We start from the raw sequence: 24,803 nt of genomic DNA on the forward strand, positions 1-24,803 counted from the left end.
ACATTTGGTAAAATATTATTTCCATGTATATAATGGAGTGGACACTTCGTATTATGGTAATATTGTTCCTGGAATGGGTAGTGGCCCTTGTGATCTAAGCCAAGAATAATATTTGAGAGTTGTGGTTGAGACACTTCAAAAGTGGGATGTTTGTCAAATTCCAAACAGGACATAGAGAAGAGAACATTGATAATCTTGTAAACAAGGAACCCTAAGTGGGAAGATAGGAAAACAAGCTTTGGGAGGCTATAGAAATGGAACCATTATTCCTCATTCTATTGGTAGTGGAGGGACAGGAAAAGAAGGGAATAACTCTGAAGAGAAGCGCCGCTGGTATCTTTCAAATGTTGAAGTGAAAATGTGTCGATCAAGGACCCCAATATGGGAAAAATCCCAGATATGGTTGTAATCTTGAACCCCGTATGTTATTTTGTAATTTAGAATTTGATTTAAATTTAAATTTGTCAGATGGAATCCCAAATGTATTTCCAAGTTATGATACATGATGGTATGAACAAGGAACATTCAAATAAAGATACATCTCAAGAAATTGATACATCATCTTGGGAGATTGAACTTGAAAGAATTCGAAATTGCATTGTTGAAGTGAGGACATAAGATTTGGTGCCTGTTTTTTATCATCTTCAGGATTTTAAATAAGTTCAAGAGGAAAGGTATATATTTTCACTTGTGTTTTTATATAATGCATTTGTCTACTGCCCATTTTATAAAACGTTGGTTCATATTTACTACACTGCACCAACTGGTGCAACACATTGACTTTTATCCCATTTCATAAAACATTGGTTTAGTTTTACTACAATACATCAACTGGCTTATGACTTCAATTCTTTTGCAATCTAATTTTGGTTGCTTTTGTAAATATGTTAGGTATATTATAAGATGAACCACGAAAGCTTAATCTTTTTTAAATTTGCAAATTTGAGAAGTGTAGACCTTCCAAATGAGAATGTGAAAGTGGGTGCTTAATAAACATAAAATTACATTTGAACGTTGAACTTGGTCATCTCAAAATCAAAATAAATATTTGTCATTGGAGAACTTCCAAGTGAGATCCATAACGCAAGTGTATAACTAAATTTAAACCTTGATCTTGTTCATCACAAAATTAAAATCTATAAAATCATGTGTTCCCCAATGACCATCTCAACTACACAATCATCATGTTAGAAGTTCTAGGTAAAGGAGAAAGTGCAATTCAGTTGCACACTCACCATCTTAGAAGTGCCATCTGAAGGAGGCAATGCGATTGATATCCACTTTTCCAAAAAGTGGCATGTGATGGTCACTCATGTAGTTGTGGGACATGATGGTTGTAATAGCTTTTTCTTAATATTGTCTGGTGTTTGTTACTCAAATCTGAGAGAGTTGATTGGCGAAAGACACTCGTGGAAAACAATAATTTGAGAAACTGATACTATGAAAATACACCTTGAAAAATTATTCACATAATAATAAATGCAATTTTTATTCTACTTAATTTTTGTTAAGTAATTTTATAGTCGTTGTTACTTAATTTTATGGTGGTTAAATAAATATATAATGTACATAATTTTTTTCTAATAAATTTTTGTTAACATCTATTACACAAGAAATCTCGATAAATGTCAATGGGAGTTTTACCATAACCTTCAAAGGAAAAACTTTAAAATAAAAAAAAAATTATGTGATTGTCTAAATAAACATTTCTCAAAATTATTTTTTAAATATTTTTAAATATAAATTATCTAGTAGATGCAGTTTTAACTGAAAATTCCTTTTCATTTACATCACAAATAATTCTATTTTTTTCCTATATAAGATAATTATATCAATTAAAAAATTATTATTATTTATTTAAAAATATTAAAAATATGTTAATTATTAATATTTTTATTTATCTAATTGTTTTATCAAAATAGTCTGTGACTATATTAACACTACTTGTGAAAAGAAATATCTGACCGAGTAAGGGAATCATTTAATGCACTACAATGGTTTTAGGGCATCCATGGTCATTAAGTTTGTGATTAAAACGAAAAACTTGGAGACTTGCCATTTCAATAGTTTCAATCTACAAATCTATATAAAATATTTATCATTGATTAAAATGTAGCAAGTACATAGGATGGAATGTACTTGGTTTTATGCTGTTTCGTTAATTGCTTGGTTATTAACATGATGTTAATTATTCATTTCCAATCTTTCAACACCACTTTCTTCTGTGAAACAAACCTTTTTTTAATTTAAATATTAAATTACTTTTAAAAAAATTATAAATTTAAATATTAATTTGAAATTGAAAATACTAATTCAATGTTATTTATTTTTTTAATTATAATTAGGTTGATAGAGTTGATATAGTTTTTGATAGAATTTTATCATCTATATTATTTAATTGTTTAATAGAAAAATTGTTTCTTTTAAATAGTGATATAAGGATATAGATTTTGAGTTGATCTCATGTTAATATAATTTTATTTTTTACATTCAAGTATAAGGGAGATGTGTAATTCTTTCTGAAATGCCGAGCAACATGGAATCTTTGGCAAAACCTCAAGCCCTTCATAAACTACTCTGGTGATTGGGTCGGAACAGACCTCATCAACGCATGGACAGAATGGGAAAAGAAAAATAAAGGCTCGAAAAACATCAATCTCCCCATCATTGTAAACTGGACCATCTGGAAAACAAGAAACAGAGCGATATTTGAAAACAAGCCGATACACTGGCCATTGCTTGAGGCCGGGATTATATCTGCCCTGAAGGAACTTCCCGACCCGCCTCCTCCTTCATCTCGTCAACCTACTCCTCCCCCTCCCATCGATCAAAGTATGCCTTGGGCATATTTCGATGGAGCTGCTAACTTGCAAAGCTGTGGAGGAGGCATCATCCTAAATGTATCAGAGCATCATCAATTCAGAATCAAGGCCGGTCTGGGTGCCGGTACCAATAACTTTGCAGAACTCATCACTCTTCGCCACTTACTTCACTTTGCACTGAGACACCACTGCACTAGCATCAATATATTTGGGGATTCTCAGATCATCATTAATTGGATAAATGGCACAGCTACATGTCACATGCACTCTCTCAGCATTATCTTACATGAAGCTCTTGCTCTCAAATCAGCATTTAACAATATTACTGTCTCTCACATCTACAGGGAACATAACAAAGGTGCCGACAAATTATCCAAGGAGGCAGCGCTGATGGACAAAGGCATTTGGGAGATTACAGAGATCAAAGACCAGCAGGAACAAAGATTTTTCCACCGTCCGTATATAGACCCGGGATACCCAACCTCGGGTCATCTAACAGCATAAAGGGAACCGCTTATATATGACAGCAGTATATATATAGATTCATACTGAAATTTTTGATAATTTTTTGGCTAGATATGTGACGAACAGGCTACTGTAACAGCTCAGACAGCTTACCCTGCGTGGTAATGCAAATTAACAGCACAAACTGTCAATATTTTGTAAAAACAGTCTCATGTAATTTCTGCTTATTAATGAAATATTTATGGATTTTTCCAGAGGAAAAAAAAGGGAGATGTGTAATTCCTTTGACATGTGACATTTAAAAAAATATTAATAACAAAAAAAGTTTAATATTTATTATAATTAACACGTTTTAATGCCCACTTGAATAAATGTTGTGCCAGAAGTGCTCTAGAGCCCATTATTAAGGAGATTTTGTCACTTAATGTTACATTTAAACACAATAAAATAATACATGTATTAACAAATTAAAAAATAGTAATAAAAAAAAATCAATCTAAGCCATATATGAAATATTTCAATTTCCACCTTAATTTCAACTTTACTCATTAACTCCATATCCATATCGCTTGCTTGATTATTACCTCCCACATTCCCCCACTCCTTCCTTTGCACATCTTATTGCAATTTCTAGTTTATATATTATTAACATTAAGAGAGAAGGAAGAAGAGTTGAAATTCAATAGATACATCAATGTTGCCTTCTCATTTGTCCCTCTCCTGAATGAACAGGAAGTATAGACAGAGATAATACAAAGAAAATAGAGAAAGAAACCCTCTCAAAATCAAAAAATGTGCCTCTCGTGAATGAATAGGAAGTATAGAGAGAGATAATACAAAGAAAATAGAGAAAGAAACCCTCTCAAAATCAAAAAATGTAGGAGCGCAAGGCACTCAGGATGTGAACAGGAACGCGGATTTTCAAACTGGAACCCTTGTTCTTCACCATTCCCAAACCCTCATTTCCTCGCCTGATCCTTTGTTAGGTTTCTTCCTTTGGATCTTCTTCATCCATTATTCGATATTACAATAAAAAAAATTTGGTCTGCCATAAGAAGGACAAGGGTGTTAATGTCTAGGTTCTACTCCGTTGCAGGTATGCAAGTTTTTCACTATTGTTCATTTTTTACTTGCATTTTATTTATAGTATTTTGTCTGGATTTTGGTCCTTCTATGGTGAGTTTTTTTATTTAGTTGGGTTAATCAGTTTATTCAACAAGGAAGAAAGGAGAATTAACGTGCCTCAGGTTGTGACATGCAATGACTTCGAGCGAGAAGTTATTATCTATCAAAATATTACCAGCAAGCAAATATATTGAACATTTACATTCAACATGGTAATGTCCCAGACCTTCTGTCTGTTGAGAAATCTAGGGCATTATTATTAGGTGATTTCTCTTCAATTAGTGACTTCTTGTGAATGCTTTTACTTCTTTATATTACAATCTTATTTACTTATATTATTATTGTTCTTCTTCATCAAACAGATACCAATGCATGAACATAAACAAACAAGAGACAGAGAATGTAGGCTATTAGCTAGGGCCAAAACCTCTCACTCTTTGAGAGGAAAACCCGCACAAATTCTTCTTATAGAGATTCCAATTGACGAATACCAAGACCAAGACCTTGACCTAGTAGCCTCTCTAAGATCAAGACACAAATTCTCTTGGTAGTCACCTTTTCTTTCATTTTAACTTTGTCATCACCAAGATCTTCATCACTGCCTTTGATACCGAGATCTTCATTGTTCTCTTGACTTCACTAGTTCTTTCACCGAGCCCTTCTCTCTGAGATGGAAACTCAACACAGTAATACCATCAACGAATTGTGTTTGCAACGAGTTGTTGTATCATCAATGTTGTCGTTCTACAGTTCATGTGCCACTGAGACAGGGAGACACCAAGCTTATCTTCTGTCAGCTTGTACACTTGACCGAATCCTTTTTACTAAGATATTCTTTTGCATTTCATCTGAAATGTCGATCAAGTAGATCTAAACTAGTCACTGTGCTCATATTCTCGAATTCAAGAGGGGTTTGAATTCCCTTTACTATGATTTTCCCAAACTGTTCATTGTACCTTCTTATTGTATCTATCCACAAAAAATAGAGATTCCAACTTACTTAATGACTGTAATAGAGTTTTGAAATTATCTTCACTACCACTTCCCTTATGAAACCACATAGAGACTTCTAAATTTCTCGCTGTAATTGCCATCTGAAAATCTCAGAGATATTCTTGGATTTCTCTATCTGAAATGAGAAGAGCCTGCACTTATATATATAGTAGTTTGTGCTATAAATAAGTTGACATGTCCATATTAAGGGGTGTGTCTTTCCATGGAGAGTCAACATGAATTCTTCATTATTTTTAGGCTAACTTCAAGAGCAAAACTAGTGCTTGTCATTGGAGGGTTTTCTAGACATTTTATAGACTCAAATACATTGTTATATCCCCAAGAAGGGTTCTTCATACATGACATAGACTCTTTGAATTTTAATGACCAATTCTAAGGCTCTCAATGGGAGCCATCTAAAATAAAATTACTTGCTCATGAAACCCATGAAGCAAGGCTTACAAAAATAATTTTATTTTCTTCATTACATCATTTACAAAAGTCACAATTACATGTCATTATTAAAACCAAACCTAGTTACACTTTTCAACACTGTCAAGATTAACAGTAATAGTGATCTTGGCTTTCTCCTTCAAATAGGGATTATGTAGCTTGCCTTGGATACAAATCCGAAGTTATTTTTCTTTCTAGAGTTGGAGGAAGTGACATATGTTATATTTTCATCTAATAGAGGCTTGTAATCCTCACTTTTAATCTGATATGCACAAAAAGAAATACCTCACATCATTTAGTTTTGATTCGATGGGAAAATATGAAAACAAATCCATTATGAATGCTAAATAATGAAAAAATTCCTATGCATCAAAATATTGACATTGTGACAAGATGTATTGTAGTTGTGTGGAAACTTAAAACATTGCATATAAAGAAGATGTAGTGGAAAATTAGGTTGTTTCACCTATATTTTATCTCAACGTGGTTTTATTTTGGAAACCATCCTTGGTTTGAAGGTAGAAAAGGTTCAGACACTTTGAAAGGGTTTGAAGTGGCCGAGGAAGCCTTGTAAACTGATATCTTTGCCAAGCTTTTTAGATTTTTGGAGCATTTGCGTCATATTCTCTTTGTATTTAAAATATTATTAGCATTGTAAATTTATACCTATCTAATTTTGGATCATTTAATGTTTAGAAAAGAAAATGTTTTCAACAAATCTAACCTTCAAAATGTTATGGGACCCAGGTCCAATCCTTATCAATTTCTTCCTAAGATCCTGAGAAACACTTCAGCGGTGTATAACTTTTGTAAACATCTTAAACAAATGACCTTGACCCCAAGTAAATTTTGAATTGTTTTTAATAAGTTCGTTAGGTGACAAGTTTTGACTCTTTTGCAAGTCTCCTTCAGCCAAATTGGTTTAAAGTCTCCCTTCAAATTCTTTGAACATTATGCTTGCCATTTTTTATTTAAAATTTGAGCAATCTTTTCCAAGTGTTTTCCTAAATCATGAGAATTTTATATAGCTCAGGGTAGGATCTCAATTTTCTTGACGAGAAACACATTTTGTTTTTTTCACAAGGATTTATTTCTAAGAAAATAAATTTGAGAATCAATCCTCTTCGTGATGGTACTTTTAGAGTAGAGTTCTAACTGTTGGAATTGGCACAGAATGCATCAAGAAAGTCTCATCATACTAGTTGGCAGCAAATTGTTAACATTTAGAAAAGTGGAAATCTCATCAAATGGTTTCGAACCAATTGGTTATGTTTTATCGAGTGGTCAAGGATGAGCTCAAAATTCAATTGGTGAGTCCATTATTAATCACAAGAATATTGCAAGAATATATGTTTTTTTGTCAACAAAAGGGGAAAGGTAGGATGCTAATGATAATTGTTACAAACATCTATTTGTGTAGTCTCGACTCTCTAAAAAAATACATAGCATATTGACAGATATATATATTACAGTCTCTTTAGCTGACAGTTAACTAGGAATGTTTCCCTCTCAATTCACCATTATTTATGGAGTTACAGCAGACCATTTTCCAGTTCAATAGGTACCTCCAAAGGTGTCCAAGGTCTGGGAGCACACATCGGCAAGTTTTTACATTGTACAATAGTCTACTTATGTTTTTGTGTGCAACAGAGTGTGAGGTAGGTGAAATTAAGGGCCCTGGTCTTAGTTTATTTCCATTATGCCACTTTTAGTTCCCTACTATTCCAAACTTATAAAATTCTAGTTTAAGTCAGTTTTCTATTTCAGTGCAGTTCTATTTTTGAGTTGCTTTTCTATTTATGATTTAATTTTCCAGTTTATGTAAAAGAGCACTACATAGGTTTTAGAAAGAGGTTGTTTATCCGAGGAGAGGGTGAAGGCAAGGTGTGTGTGTATCCCACTCAAATCCAGGTGAAGTTCTATAATTTTCTAGTTTCAGGAAAAGAGCACTATATAGCTTTTAGAGACGGGTTGTTGATCTGAGGAGAGGGTGAAGGCAAGTTGTGTGTGTATCCCACTCCAATCTAGGTGAAGTTTTATAGGAGGCTAGCACACTTGCATATGTTGGACACTCTAACCCAGGTGCACATTGTTAGGTTATTTTTGGTGTACAACCCAAGCCTCCTTTATAAAGAGAGGTAGGGTCTCTATTCTTATTCATTTTGTTCAGTAGAGATCAGTGAGTGATTAGAGTTCAGATATATTGCTTCTAGTATTTATTGTTTTTGGAGTAATAAAACAGTTATGTGATTTGAATTTTAAATCTATTGGAGTTGTTGTTATGATTTTCAATTTGATGTATTTCAAACTTTCCATTCCTGATAAAAATCAAATTGTAGTTTTGATAGTAATTTCATTTTTCTGTTATCCTAAGTAGGTTGGTTAGGTCAGATTGATAAGATTGTTACCGCATGTTGATAATTTCAGCATGGTATTAGAGTGGTGTATATGAAAGTTTCCAAACATTGTGTATGGAGAGACTATATCTCAGAATATTTCAGAGGGTGTGAATCCCAAGTAACTTTAGGGGTTGAGGCACATCCATTTTAGTAATTGTCATATGTAGACCTGAGAAGGGTTGAGAGTGTGTTGATAGTGAATTCCATTTTTGTATGTGGAATTCACAAAATAGGGAATTCCACATACTCATATATATATTCTTTGTATGTTGTATTTGAGGTCATCTTATCTCACGTTGGACACTTGTATTTATTTGTCCTGTGTCCTGTGTCATGTGACTTAGCAGGAAGTGTAGATGCTTAAAGTGTGAATGAGTTGACTTCCAAGCTTGATACTACCTTATCTATGGTGTCATGACTTTCCATGAAACATGGTTTTTGGTATCAAGTGGAATATGCGCAATGGAGCTTTGATACATATGGCTTGTGAGGGGAATGCATGTGGAGTATGCCACATATATTGTTAAGGGATTGACCTCCACGTCTTTCTAGATGCCTTAAAGTGATGTTTGAGTTAATTTATATCTTGTATGTTCCTAATTTAATGAAGAGCTTGCTTTCAGTTTCTTGCATGATATATTTATAGTATTTGGTTGAGCTTGGGTCATCAAGTTACCATTGAAGACAAAATCCAAAAAAAAGTAAAAAAGTGGCCTTTACTGCTTATTCATAGATTTGGTTGAACAAGTATGGTACGATACCATGATGGAGGAGAATTTGTTTAGCCCAGGGAGACAATTACATAATTATTTGTGGAATCAATGATTGATTCCTTGATTGTATTTGATAGGAGTCTAGAAGATTTCCAAGATAAGGATGTTACTAAAGGATTCTATGTATAATTTCGTGTAGATTCACAACTCATGTAATGTACTAACACATAAGACAAGAATCTACTCTACTCTTTGAACAACGGAAACCAATGATCGATGAAAAAAATAATCGACAAGAGGAATATAATCAAAGACACATAACACAATTGTTTCTCTGGAGAAAGCCACTGCTCAAAACCCCTTCTATCTATTGCGTTAATTAGTAATCTGAGTGATAATACAAATCTTGTTCTCACAAGAACAATTATGCACAAGTATGATCAACTCTCTACCTCACAAGCTCGCACCGACCAAACTTAACCAATTTTTGCTGCCTGCTGAGCCCCTATTTCCTTGCGCAATTCCTGAGAGGAATATCCCATATTTAATTTGAAATTCCTTCTTCCATAACTGCGCAATCCAAATCTAGGTCCTATTCTAATTGCATGCATGATCTGTACAACTTGGATCATTCTACAATTGATAGTACATTGTCCATGTACTCTAGTCTCAATTGGGTCTTTCTCTGAACTGACATGCATGATTTTCTCATGAGGTAATCTTAAGTTAGCTGGAGTAGCACTAAGGATGCACCAGTGCACCAACTCACTATTAGACCTCTACTAGTTCCACCAACAGTTAGAACTAGTTTAACTGTCTATAACTTAGTCAAACTAATTTATCTAATTACAACTCAAATAAATTCATCCTAGACCCCTAAAATTTAGGGAGACCATATACATGACTACAGAAATACTTCCAACTCAAAATTCCTAAGCTAATTAAGTCAACTAAACTTAATTAACTATTTACAAGTTGCTGTGAGAATAGAATTCGATTTTAATTCACAGTTTAATGCAAGGACAAATTAAAATGGAATTTCTTGTTGCCATTTCTCAACACTCCCTCTCAACAAGAAAAGGATTATCAGCTACCCTGATCTTGTCTTTTTGAAACTCGAATTTACATCTTGACAATGCCTTTGTCAAAATGTCAGCATCTTGCTCCTTTGTGGGAATGTACTCCAACAACATAATATGCCTCAATACACAAGCTCTAAGATGATGATATCGGATATCAATATGCTTGGACCAATCATGAAAAAATAGATTTTTAGAGAGTTTGATACAACTCTGATTATCACAGTATATCACAGTTGGATCCATCTGTTTACCAAACAAACCAACCAGAATCTTCCTCATCCAAATGGCCCCACATGTTGCCTGATTTGCAGCCATGTACTCTGCCTCTAACAAATTGAGTGCAAACAATCCTTGTTTCATGTTGTACCAAGAAACTATTGTTGACCCAATACTAAACGTCCCTCCTGGTGTGCTCTTGCTATCAAATGGAATCCTTGCCTAATCTGCATCGGTGAAGACTTGAAGCTTCACTCCCTTTGTCTATTTGTTCCACAATCCATACTTAGTAGTTGCCTTGAGGTATCTCAACACGTGCTTTTTCACCTTCCAATAGATCTTGGTAGGCTTAACCATCGCTTGACTAAGATGGTTAACTGAATAACACATATCTAGTCGTGTGTTCACCAAATACATGAGTGGAACCACAAGCTACCTGTAAACAGCATCTTCTACTACTTCCCCTGAAGTAGCATCCTCCTTCCTCCAGTTACCAGCTAGAGGAGTCACCATGGGTTTGTTGCTCTCTATGCGGAACCTCCTGAGTATCTCATTGGCATATTTTCCCTAAGACAAACAATCCCCCATCACCCTGCCATACTTCCATGCCCAAAAAGTAATGCATGAGCCCCATGTCCTTCATCTCAAAACTCTCTTGCAAGGTCCTCCTTGCAATACTTGATCAACTGACCATCACCTGTCAAAATCAAATTGTCAACATATAACACAATGATCAACAATTTACCTTCCACCGCTATGTGGTACAGGTTCACATCTGCTTCACTCTTGGTGAAGCCCAACCGGGTGAAGTAGCTATTTAACCTGGTGTACCAAGTACGGGGTGCTTGCTTCAGCCATACAACGGTCTCTTGAGCCGGCACATATGTGACTCACGGTTGAAGGTCTCAAAACCTTCAGGCTACTCTATGTACACCTCTTGCTCAATCGTTCAATTAAGGAAGGTTGCCTTCACATCCATCTGATGTATCTTCCAAACAATCTATGTTGATATAGCCAATATATATATGATCGATGAGTACCTTGCAACAAGAGCAAAGGTCTCATCATAGTCAATCCCCTCTACCTGTGAAAATCCACGGGCCACAAACCTAACCTTATGCTTCTCCACACTACCATATGCAGCTTTCTTTACCTTGTAGAGCCATCAGGATCTCACCACTGACTTTTCTTCCGGTCTTAGGACCATATCCCAAACATTGTTACAAACTACAGACTCATACTCCTCCACCATGGCATCAACCCAAACCAGTTGTTGCATTTCTTCCATGAAGGAAGATGGCTCTATCTCAACACATCCACTCATAAGATCCATGTATCCAGTGTACCTCTCAAGTGATCTCCTCCACCTGTGCTAAGATGTGGGTGCTCCCATATTCTCCTGTGTATCATGCAATAGTGTGTCAATCTCTCTGGTGTGCTTTCTCCCATCTTTGGAAGACTTTGCCTGAGTGGATGTCTCCACTCCTAAATCCTCTACATGTGGCTACTCCACATCAATCTGAGACTCCTCAAACTTAAAAGATAAAATCTCCTCAACCGAATTTATCTCAAGATCCCTCTCAAGGGAATCTCTCGTGGCCTTCTCCTTATCGAATCTGACATCCCTACAAACCACTGTCATCCTGTTGGTCGGAAATACACCCGCTAGTTGTGAGGTGTATCAGTGTACCCCACAAATATCCCCAACTCTATTGTCAGCTCAAGCTTATTCCATGCATCTTTGGTCACATGGAAATATACTGATGAACCAAAAATCCTGAAGTGACCAACATCTTGTCTCTTACTATAATAAGCCTCACATGGTGTTTTCTTCCAAAGAATTTGGTGTGGGCTACAGTTTCGCAAATAAACCGTTGTGTTGCATGCCTCAGCCCATAAGTGTAGTGGTAGGCCCTAATCATGCAACATCGCTCGTGCTTCCCCAACAATGCTTCTATTTTTCCTCTCAGCCACCCCATTTTGTTGTGGGTTATGGGGTGTCGTCATCTCCTATTTAATCCTTTCTGTTGCACAGAAGTTCTTAAACTCATTTGAGACATACTTGCCATCGTTATCAATCCTTAGAGATTTAACCTTCTTTCTAGACTCTTTCTCGACCAATGCTTTAAATTCAAAAAAAATTCTAAAAGTTTGATCCTTCTTCTGCATGAAAAATATCCATCATTTACAAGAAAAGTCATAAAAAATAACATAATACCCGTGTTTGGTCGTACAAGTTGTCGAGAATGGTCCACACACATCTGAATGGACTCGCCCTAGAGTCACCTATGCTCGATTGTCTATGTCATGAAAGGAAGCCTTGGTTCATTTTCCCAAAGTACACCCCTTGCATGTATCAACTTGCTTTAGCGTACCTTTGGGAAGACCAGTAGAGATCTGTTGCATGATTTTCAAAGACCCATGATGCAAGTGACCCAATTTCCTATGCCACAACTCATCAACGTCTCGACTATGCATCGTCTCTGCTTTTGTGCTCAAAGCAGCACAATCTTCTACCTCCAGCTTATAGAGATTATTAATTTGAATCCATATCTTCTTTACTTGACCTGTGACTATGTATCGAAGGAACGACTTTCCTTTTGAGAAAATCACATCGTAGCCTCTATACTCAAGCATGGTGACCGATACTAAGTTCTTCTTCAACACAAGCACATACATAAAATCCCTCAAGGTGAGAGGAGCACTTTTCTCCCTCTAAAAAGTAATCGTGCCCAATCCAGTAGCACTATACCTCTCATCGTCACCCATCTCGATATGCATCTGGAGATATTTCTCCTCCAAGTAACTAAACAACTCATTGTCACCATGTGGAATGAAGCTCCATTGTCAAGGTACCATACACTACCCATAATTGATGACATCATGCATGGAATGAGAGTAAATTCCAATTCAAATTGAGAGGCCAAAGTCTCACCCCTCGCTCCTCCTGAGGACTTCTTCTTGGACTTCTTGAGTAGACAATTTGTAGCAAAATGGCCCAACTCGTGACAATGAAAGCACTTAACTTTCGACGTGTCTTTCTTCTTAACTCCATGGAAAGAATTCAATTTGGAATGGAACATGTTCCCTTTCCCTATCCTTGCCTTACTAGCTAAGGCACAGTTTTCCTCATCATCAGTCTTTGATGAGGAGCCATATCTGGTGTTCCTTTTGATCTCCTCCTGCATCAAATCCGACCACAGTCGTTCCCAATCTAGCAGCTTCTCCCTCCCACTGACAGAGTCCGGATAGTTATTTCAACTCTTAGGAAGGCCTAGGAGAGCTAGCCTCACCATATCATCCTCGGCAACAATTATTCCAACACTTCCAAGCTCATCATGAGAGTGAGAGAACTTGGTCAAGTATATAGGAATGGTCTCGCCTTTCTCCATCTTGATTTTTTGAAGTTTGTCTTTCAGCTCCAACTTCCTATGGTCATTGTTGTTTTGGAATAGGTATGTCAATGATTTCCACATAGCATATGGGGTTTCCTTCCCATGAAGACTCGAGACAATGTGGTCTCGAACTCCCTTAAGGATTATCTGCCTCGCCTTCGCCACACACTTTTTCCATTCAGCTAGATTTTGTGCATCTGATGATGCTGGTTTAGGAATGTCTTTATCAATGAATTCCTTGAGGCCATTATCCTTTAGCACAGCCTCTATTCTGTCCTTCCAGGCTATATAATTTGAGTTTCATTCCAAGGCATACTCGAGCCGCAAACCATAGAACACTATCTGCTGATCCTAAAGTATGTATTGCAAATTCGAATTTCACCTGTAACTCAAAACTCAAAACTTCAAAATCTCCTCTAGTATATTGTCTTCTGCTCTAATACCATGTAGAATTTCTTGTAGATTCACAGCTCATGTAATGTACTAAAACACAAGACAAGAATCTACTCTACTCTTTAAATAGCGGAAACCAATGATCGATGAAAACAATAATCGACAAGAGGAAGATAATCAAAGACACATAACACAATTGTTTCTTTGGGGAAATCCATTGCTCAAAACCCTGACTATCTATTGCATTAATCAGAAATCTGAGTGATAATACAAATCTTGTTCTCACAAGAACAATTACACACAAGTATGATCAACTCTCTACCTCACAAGCCCGCACTGACCAACACTTAGCCAATTTTTGTTACCTGTTGAGCCCTTATTTCCTTGCGCAATTCCTGAGAGGAATAGCCCATATTTAATTGGGAATTCCTTCTTCCATACTTTGCAATCCAAATCTAGGTCCTCTTCTGATTGCATGCATGATTTGTACAACTCAGATCATTCTACAACTGATAGTACATTGTCCTTGCACTCTAGTCTCAATTGGGTCTTTCTCTAAACTGACATGCATGAGTTTCTCATGAGGGAATCTTCAATTAGTTGGAGTAGCACTGAGGATGCACCAGTGCACCAACTCACTACTAGACCTCTACTAGTTCCACCAACAGTTAGAACTAGTTTAACTGTCTATAACTCAATCAAACTAAGTTATCTAATTACAACTCAAATAAACTCATCTTGGACCCCTAAAATTTAGGGAGAACATATACATGACTACAAAAAGACTTCCAACTCGAAATTCCTAAGCTAATTAAGTCAATTAAACTTAATTAACTATTTACAAGTTTGAATTAAAATTGTGAATTAAAATCGAATTTAGTCTTAACAGCTACTTGGAAATAATTAATTAAGTTATGAGAATATAATTCGATTTTAATTCGTAGATTAATTCAAGGACAAATTAAAATGGAATTTCTTGTTGTCATTTCTCAACATTCTCTCAGGGATATGGAATTCGCCTTGATGAGACACTTAATCCAATGGTTTAAGTATTCTATGAGGAAGTGGGAGTTGCCTTGGATGGGTTGATGCATGCATCACTAGTTTTGGATTTTGGTATCAATGTGTTTGTATTCATGCTGGGATTTTATAAATTTAGTGTAGATGCTAGTTATTTATTTGATAGATCTGATAAACTTGTTTTGGCCATGTATACATATGAGTTCATAATTGTAGGAAATCTAGAACAATTCATGTTGTGGTGTGGGAAGACTTTGATCAGTGAAGTTGACATGAAGGGAAAAGGATGTTGGCAGGTTGTTGATGCAGTATTTCTTGTATCGAAGGTTTTCACCTTGAAGATTCCAAAGAGTGTTTAGAGTATAGAAGGAAACAATGATCTAGCTTCATGTTTCTTTAGGTTTATAGGAAGTCAACAATTTGATCAAGCCCCAGTGGGGGGGAGGTTTGTGATGAAGTAAGATAATGTTTTCTTGGTAGAGAAGAATTTTTTTGGTGAGAGGGAGTGTTAAATTTTTTGTCCGAGGTACACTTGTTAGTTCAACAGACACTTGTGAATGTATCCAAGACTTTGGTTTGCATAAAATAAGTTAATACAGCAGCAGATCCGTACAATATTCTGCTTGGGATCTTATGTGCAACAGAGTGTGACGGAGGCATAGTTAAGTAGGGGAGTAGAGGGCGCATGCATGCTTCAGTCTTAGTTTATTTCCAATTTAATTCATTGTTGTTCTAGATTTAGAAAATTTCGGTTCAATTCAATTTTCTATTTTAGTTAAGTTCTCTTTCTAATTTGTTTTTCTATTGTGATTTACTTTTCCAAATTCAGGAAAATAACATTAAATGGGTTTGAGATAGATTGGTTGTTGATCCCAAGGAGAAGGTGAAGGTGAGGTGCATGTGTAGGCTGCTCCAGTCTAGGCACATTTCTCTAGAAGGGAAGCTCATGTATGTATGCATACGGATTGGGCATTCTAACCTAGGTGCTTAGGGTTAGGTTATTTTTAGTGTACAACCCTAACTTCCTCTTTAAAGAGAGGCAGGGTCTCTATTATTAATCATTTAGTTCAGGGGAGAGAAGTGAATGATTAGATTAGGATTCAAAGCTTCCAGTATTTCTTGTATTCATAGGAATAAAACATTGACATGATTTGAATTTTAGATCTGTTGTACTTGTTATAATTTTCAGTTTGATATGTTTTAGTTACTAGTAAGAGTTAGATTTACCGTTTTATAGTACTTCCAGTTTTTATGTATAGTATCAATACAAAAATGTTATGTAATCCATGTATGTATAGATTGTATGTATTGCATTAGATTAAGTACACATAATATTCTTGTACTTAATATTGCATGTAACTTTCTTTTACCTACAAGCACTACTTTGTTTCTATAAGTAATAAATTATTTGTTATGTAGTTTTTGCCCTTGACCTACTTTCTTACTAAAAATGGAAAATTCCTACTTTTCTTTCCAATTAATATTTTCATAGATGTTTAATAAGTAACCACTGAACAAAGTGAATATTTTGTTGAAATTCATCTTGCAACATATTCATCCCATTTTTTGTTGAAGTTTTTGGATGTACTATAAAGTGTGGCATTAAGTAATGTAAATATTACTATATCTTTTTCTCTACAAATGTAGCTACATGAAAATTTCATAAACTATAGGTATTTGGTCCATCTAAACAACAGAAGGATCTTTATGATCAAGTTTTCATTTCAATAATAGATTAAGTATTTGAAGGTCTCAATTGCACAATCTTTTGCTTATGGCCAAACTGGCACAGGAAAAACTTACACCATGGAAGGTGAAAGGAAAATGTCAACAGTAAGTTTTGATGCTTTTATGTGAAGATTGTTTTTTAATGATTCCTAGGGCTACATTCAATTGTCTAATAAATTGCTACATTGATATTTTCCAATTTATACTTTTCACTACAAAGACTTGTTTGAAATCATGACTGAATAATTCTAACTATTTTTCTAGCAAAAAATCCTCAAGGGGGCACCTATTAAATTTCACTTAATTTATTTGTTGTCATTAATTATAAAATGTTTATATTTTCAGATCTAGCAATACATTGGCCTTAGGTGGAAACTTGATGATGGAGGTATAACCATTTTACCCATTGCATATGTAGAGTGAATCAAATGGGGAGCTTCCATCAAATGCTAGTGTGATTCCAAGGGATGTTAAGAAAATATTTTGACACCTTAGAAAGCCAAAATGTTGAATACATTGTCACCTTCTTGGAGTTGTACAATGAATAAATCACTAACTTGCTTTCACCTGATGAGATATCTAAGGTTATGTTAGATGATAAATAGTGAAATCCCTTAGCATTGATGGAGGATGCAAAAAGTGGGGTACTTGTATGAGGCCTTGAGGAATAAATAGTTACAAGGGCGAATGAAATCTTTAATTTACTAGAAAGAAGTTTTGCTAAGCGATGAACAACATAAACACTTCTCAACAAGAAATATAGGTAAAGTAAATCCTCTCCACATTGTTTCTTCTCATCAGATATGGGATTAGTTCTAACTTCTAGTTCTGAATTTTTTTCTTTCTTTACAGTCACTCCCATCCATTATTTTCTTTCACAATTCATATCAAAGAAGAAACACTAGAAGGAGAATAGTTGATTAAATGCGGAAAGCTTAATTTGGTTGATCTTGTTCGTTCAGAAAACATATCTCGGTTAGGGGCCAGGGAGGTGAGGTCATTCAAACTATCCAACTTTTAGTAGATGGTAAAGTTCAAGCTTATTTTTGTACTTAGTATATAAATTGGAATGGAATCTAATAGATTATGGTTTGCAAGGTTGGAATCTGGTGGTCAAATATTGCTACCTACACAACATGAAAAACTAAAATTGAATATTCAGAACTTAACTAGATTATGTGTGAGATATTTAGTGCACACTGCATACATCCTGGGAGGGACTAAAGACAAAAAAAATAATTGTAATTTATTTAATGAATTTTGCAGGGTCGTGCAAGGGAGGTAGGGGAGATCAACAAAAGCATACTAACATTAGGTCGTGTTATTACTGCTCTTGTGGAGCATCTTGGACATGTTCCTTACAGGTATATTTGGGTTAGTTTTTTATGTCATGTAAGTAGTTTGACCCTTAGTGTAATTGAGAATGAAATTAGATTGTAATTTTGTATCTAACTTTGAAAAAGGGTGCAGGGATAGTAAACTTACAAGATTGTTACATGATTCATTGGGTGGGAGGAAAAATACTTGCATAATAATAATTGTTTCACCATCTTTCCACTGTCTTGAAGAAACTGTCAACACTGTGGACTATGCCCACAAGGCCAAAAATGTCAAAAATAAGCTAGAGGTCTCATTGTCTACCCTTTCTATTACTTTTTCAAGCCATATTTGTATTCCTAGCCGCATACTAGTACTTCAGAGATCTATATCATATCTTGGTGTTTGGTGTTGGAACTTGGGGTCGTGTGCTGGAATTGGAGTTCAAGTGCAATGATCGAAATCCAATAATTTTGTTGAAATTCAGTGGCAATATAAACTATAGAAATGAAATTTGCTTTTTAAACAAAATCAAAAAGTTTTTACTAAACATTCTTTTAGTGCTCACAAACCCGATAACCATGGAAATCATTTTTTTAGATTGGTGAAATTTATTTTTTAACTAAAATAAAAATGTTTTTACTAAAAAAATTCTAGTGCTAACAATCCCAATAGCTCTAGAAATATTTTTTTTTAACATTATTGTTCATATTACAATGCTAAAAATTCCATCTAACCCAATTTTCAACTAGACTGCAATAATCTAAGATATAATATGAACCCACTCTCTAGAGGTAATGAACTTGAACATTTTTAATTCTTGTTGGCACCTTTCAAACTTTGTTTCCATGTTTTTAAATCCTAACCACCACTAGCAGACAAGGGATATTTTTCCTTCCAAAGCAAGTTTTATAGAATTCCCACCTTACCTTACCCTTCACTCCACCTAAACCTAGTATGGTTGAAAGCCCCCTGCTTACATCACTACATACATTGTATTTAGTGCTAAACTCATAATAATATCAAACTATTTTTTAAAAATTTATGGTTTAGGAAGTTCAAAATCAATTGGATTTAGAGCTAAATTGAAATCAAGATTTTACTTCTCTTTTACATTATAATTTAGGGAGTTCAAAACAAATAAAATGGAATCATTGTCGTCACTAGGTATAATGGATTTAGTGTGATAATGGATATAATGAAGTAATTATTTTCAAGAGTTTGTTCTTGAATGAACGTTAGGATCCATTATATCATAGTGAAAAGTACATGCATTAAAAGCAATTCAATATTTCATGTGACATTCATATTGTATGCGACTTATTTTTCATTAAAAACAATTTACTTTTTCATGTGACATTATTTTTTTGTTAAAATTTATTCTATTGCTAATCTAAATTACAATTGTAATTTGAACTAAATCTTCCAGTGACTCTTGATTTACCAATCGTGCATGATCATAAGAAACATTCACAATATAATATTAAGAACAATTGGGTGCCTACTTCATATGCATTAAAAATTGCTTCTACTACTTAATGTGAATTACAAGTGTAATCTTAGTTGGATCTCCAATATATCTTAAACCATATTTTCATTTTATTTTTTTGTACTATTAAATGTTATTATGTCCTACCTAATTTTATGGTTAGCATTGTAACAAAAATATGCAGTGTGCTATGGAATTAATGTGAACATGTAACATTGATTTTTTTCCAGAACGCTACAGGTAATGACCACAGAGATGATGATCCAGAGTAAATTGATATTACATCAGATATAGGAGACGTGTTGAAATATGGAAACAAGAATATTCCAATTTAATTTGTCCTTGAATTAAATTGTGAATTAAAATCGAATTTAGTCTTAAGAGCTACTTGGAAATAATTTATTTATTTATTTTAAATTAATTAGTTGGAGAAATTCAAGTTAGAAGTCTTTCTAAAGTCATGCAAGAGTTATCCCTTAAATTAAGGAGATAAGATTGAATTATATTTGAGTTGTAATTAGTTAACTCAATTTACTGAGTTAAGTCCAATTAAATTAGTTCCAAACTATTTGAGGAACTAATAGTGAGTTAACAGTTAGTTGATGCCTGCATGCACTCAACTAGTGCTACTCTATTTAACTGAAGATTCCCTCATCAGAAACTCATGCATGTCTATTCTGAGAAAGACCCAGTTTCGATTAAAGTCAAGGAAATTGTACTATCAGTTGCATGTGTTTTCTCATGGAGAAAACTCATGCATATAGTCAAGGATTTATCCTTGAGGATTGCGGAGTTTTGGAGGATAGGTTTTCCACTTGGTTGAAGGTGAATCATCCACAAGCAACAACACAAGGAAATAGGAGCTTGGAGGGCAGAGAGAAAGGTTGGAGAGAAGCCAAGATTGCCTGTGAGTATCTGCAAGGATTGTACTGAGAGCTAGCTAGCTGTGAGAGCTAAGGCTTTGTATAATTCCTGTGTGTTTCCACCTTGTATGATAATATAGATAGTGGGGTTTTTAGCTGAGGCTTTCCCCAAAGTATTTTCATGTGTATTGTGTGATTGATTTTTCTTCTTCTTGTTATATTGTTCAGCTCGATCTTTAAGCTTCCGCAAATTGATAGTAGAAGTAGGTTATAGTATTCTGCTTTGATTTATATTGCATTATCGGGTTAACCTAATATCAGATTTTCTACAAGACGGTGATGATAAGGATGGTGATGGCTTTGGTGATGATGATGTGGATGTGACTATCAGGATGGTCAGGATGATGATCATGGCAATGATCATGGGGATGATCTTGACTACGATCTTTGTGGTGCTAGCTAGTCATGCGTTATTTTTTATATTTAGTTGGGATGTCTTAATATGGTAATCATATATTTGAATTTTAGTTTATTCAAATAATGATGATGAAACTTTTGGTAATACCTTGTTACCTTATGAATATGTTTAAAATTGTCAACATTTTTTTTATGAAGAATCATTGTGTATGGTGAGATTCCTATATTTTTATGGATGTTATGAATTTACCTTATATAATGATATCTATGAAACATTTTGATTTGGTAATCATACATTTAATTTTAGTTGATGTGATTAAAGATGATGATGATATTATCATTATTGTCTTGTTACTTTTTATTTATATTGAAAATTATCAACATTATTTTGATGGAGATATATTATGTATGATGATATTACTATCTTTGGATGGATGTTGTGAATTTACCTCAGAATAATGATATTCACAAAATATTTTGATTTGATAATCACACATTTGAATCTTAGTTGAGTTGATTAAATATGATGATGACATTATTAGTATTATATTGTTACTTTATATATGTTGAAAATTTTCAATGTTTTTTTATGCAGAATCATTATGTATGATGATATTACTATTTTTGGATGTAATGTTATGACTTTACCTTGGAATAATGATATTTGTGATAGGTGTTGATTTGGTAGTCATATATGTATATTGAAAATTGTCAATGATTTTTTGATGGAAAATTGTTATGTATGATGATATTGATATTTTTTGGATGAATGTTGTCAATTTCCCTTAAATTTCTTTACAAATACTAAGTTATTGATTTGAATTATGATACCTTCTTAAATGATGTTTAGAAATTGTAATATATTTCACTATGTAATTGAAATTAGTAAAATGAACCCATAAAGGGGGTCATAAATGGAAAGAAAAACACACTCTAAACAAGAAGCCAAACATGGATGTAACCACGGATGCAAAATTCCGAGTAGAATTGGATATTAAACTAGTCATCAAAACAAGATGAAAACAATGACACAAAAAGGGTTTTAAAGTAGAAGTAAAAATGGGTGCAACAATAGACACAAAGAAGGGAACAAAATAGGGCATACAAAAGGATAACAAATTGGACACAAACATGGACTCCAAAAAGAGGATGCAAAGAATGGTGTAAAATTGGGATGCAAAATTGGGTGCAAAAAAAGAAGAAAAAAAGGGTTCAAGGAAAGACACAAAACAAGATGAAAAATGGGGTTAAAAAAGGGTGAAAACAAGGATGTCGTATTGGATGCCAAAAATGATGCAAAACTAGATGGAAATTCATACTCAAACCTAAGCACAAAATGAGATTCAAATGTGAACACAAAATGCAGAAGAAAAAAAAAAAGATAAAAATTTGGATGCAAAATTAGACACCAAAAAAGATGCAAAATTGGACATAAAAAAAAATGGTGCAAATTTGGACATAAAAGTAGAAAAAATGGTGCAAATTTGGACACAAAAGGTAGAAAAAATGGTGCAAAAATGGGCATAAAAATGGTTCAAATTTGGATGCAAATTGAAATGTAACATTGGATGCAAAATGAGGTGCAAAAAATGATGCAAAACTTGGTGCAAAAACAAATGAAAAAGTAGACATAAAAATGGCTCAAAAGTGAACGTAACATTAGACAAAAATTGGGATGCAAAGGTAGATGTAGCACATGGCTCAACATAGGATGCAAATTTAGATGCAAATTTGGACGCTCAAAAGGATGCAATTTAGATGCAAGAAATGGTGTTAAAAACAATGCTAAATTGGATGCAACAAATGATGCAAAAAACAAAGACAAATCAAACGCAAAAGTGGGTGCAAAAAAAACAATATTTGGCACTAAATCAGATTCAACATATGGTGAAAAATTGTATGCAAAAAATGGTGCAAAAATAAGCACAAAAAATGGCGCAAAAATAGAAACAAAAAATGGCATAAGACTATATGCAAAAATTGGCACAAACTAGAACAAACTGGTTGCAAAAAAGGCACTAAATTGGATGCAAAAGTGGTGTAAAACTTGATGCAAATGATGACGCAAAGCTAGAAGAAAAGAATGGCACAAAATAGGAGCAAAAAACGATGCAAAAAATGGAACAAAACTAGAAGCAAAACCTGTCATAAAACCAAATGAAAATATTGGTGCAAAATATGGTGCAAAAAAGGATGCAAATTTTGACATAAAAAAGGATGCAAAATTTGGCATAAAAAGGATGCAAAATTTGGCACAAAAAGGACACTTTAAAAAATGTACAATAAACCCAAATTTTGCACCAAAATACTCATCACATTTGTGAAAAAAGTGCACTAAAATCCGGCGCTAAATCTGGTGCAAATTGCTTGTTTCTTGTAGTGTGAAGAAGACCTACAATGAGCAATATCTCCACACCAATTATCATCATCACCCAACACATAAATTCTAGGTCATCAACACCCTAGTAATTAGGTCTCTGTGTTTAAAACGTTGGGCATTTGGCTTAAGATAAGGCTTATATTTGTCATGTATTTAAATGTAATGGTTATAAAGATAAACACATCAATAAGGTCTTTGATAAAGCTAATGGGCATCCACATAATAGAAAAATTGATTAGTGACAGGAGGTTCCAAATTTTTTATCTCCCTACACAAGGTTAAATGTGTTAGATGGCTAGAATCATTGAAAAGACATCGAAAATCAATGAGGATCTCATTCATCCTAAACAACATAAAGGGGCCTATAGTATTCCTTACTCATATGATAAATTCTACATAAATCAAAAATGTTGCTTAATCAATATTAGAATCAACTTGAGCATAATATTAACATTCTTTATACCCGGATGCGGGTGTATCCCAAGAGCATTAATGGCCACAATCAGGATTGTCGGCGCAAGGACTTGCCAGGCGGTGAAATGCGCTCTGATCGAGGTTCATCTCAGACGAAACCTGGCCAGCGTGCATGTTGTAATAAATGGACCATCAAACTGAGCGTTGTAAACAGATGAAATTCGAATGGCGCCTCCAAAACCTTTAGTTCATCCCCCGTTCCTTAGCTACTATCCGCCGCAGGCTGAATTTTCTTGTAGCAAAACAGCGACAGGGAGACGATGCTGGCACCTCTGTTGCATTGATCTCAGAAATGGGCTCCATTTCTCCCACTCCAAGCATTGCCCTATAAATCCTACTCAGGAGCCCTGTCTTCACAACCAGTCATCCCTCCCGACCGCTTATCCAACTAATTTTCCCTCCAACCTCTCTGGTATGGTCAGGCACCGCATGAGGAGTCGCCGCGGAGGAACTAGAGGTGGCAGCGCAGAGCTCAGCTCCCCCCTCTCCTCCACAGCATCAGGAAAATTCACCTCCCCCAGGTCGACACATAGACATTATCCCCATACGCGCAGCGGGCGAGGGCAAGGCTCGGCATTAATGGCTCCGCACATTGATTTTAGGCTTCATTCTACTATTTCTCAGTTGCATCCTGGCCCTGTCCCTCATGCTACCCAATTCAGGTTTCAAAGCCGTCTTGAATAGACCCATAATAATCGCCAATGTGACTATCGTCTTCACTGAAGAAGATGAGCTGAATAGTGAGCAAGCGAGAAATTCTGAAGAGCACTCACAGGAGGTGAGAATTCTAGAAATGGGAAGGGGTTATGGGAAAAATTCGAAGAATGATGGCGAGGGAGCAAGTCACAGCAGAATGCATGGATGAGAAGCTCACGAAAGGGGACATTCAGCGGGTTGGTGGTAGCTCTGCAGGAGCGGCTCTGAGAAGAGCGATGTGGCGCAAAAAGGTGTAGTATGAGACCAGTATGTCTGCCTCATGGTCGAGGAGAAACCAGACGGGGATGACAACAAATGACGCCACGTGGCATCTGTTGCCACCCACGAGCCAGCTCGGCCTTC

At 35.0% G+C, this 24,803-nt stretch overlaps 1 pseudogene; it reads left to right on the forward strand.

Moving 5' to 3' along the window:
• The first annotated feature begins 254 nt into the window (after positions 1–254).
• Positions 255–18,578, forward strand: LOC149242250 (kinesin-like protein KIN-5C; annotated as a pseudogene).
• The last annotated feature ends 6,225 nt before the right edge of the window (positions 18,579–24,803 follow it).

Source organism: Pinus tabuliformis, chromosome 8 (assembly GCF_031772625.1).
Source record: "Pinus tabuliformis cultivar Carrire ecotype Pingquan chromosome 8, CPIR1, whole genome shotgun sequence".
Taxonomy (NCBI): Eukaryota; Viridiplantae; Streptophyta; class Pinopsida; order Pinales; family Pinaceae; genus Pinus; species Pinus tabuliformis.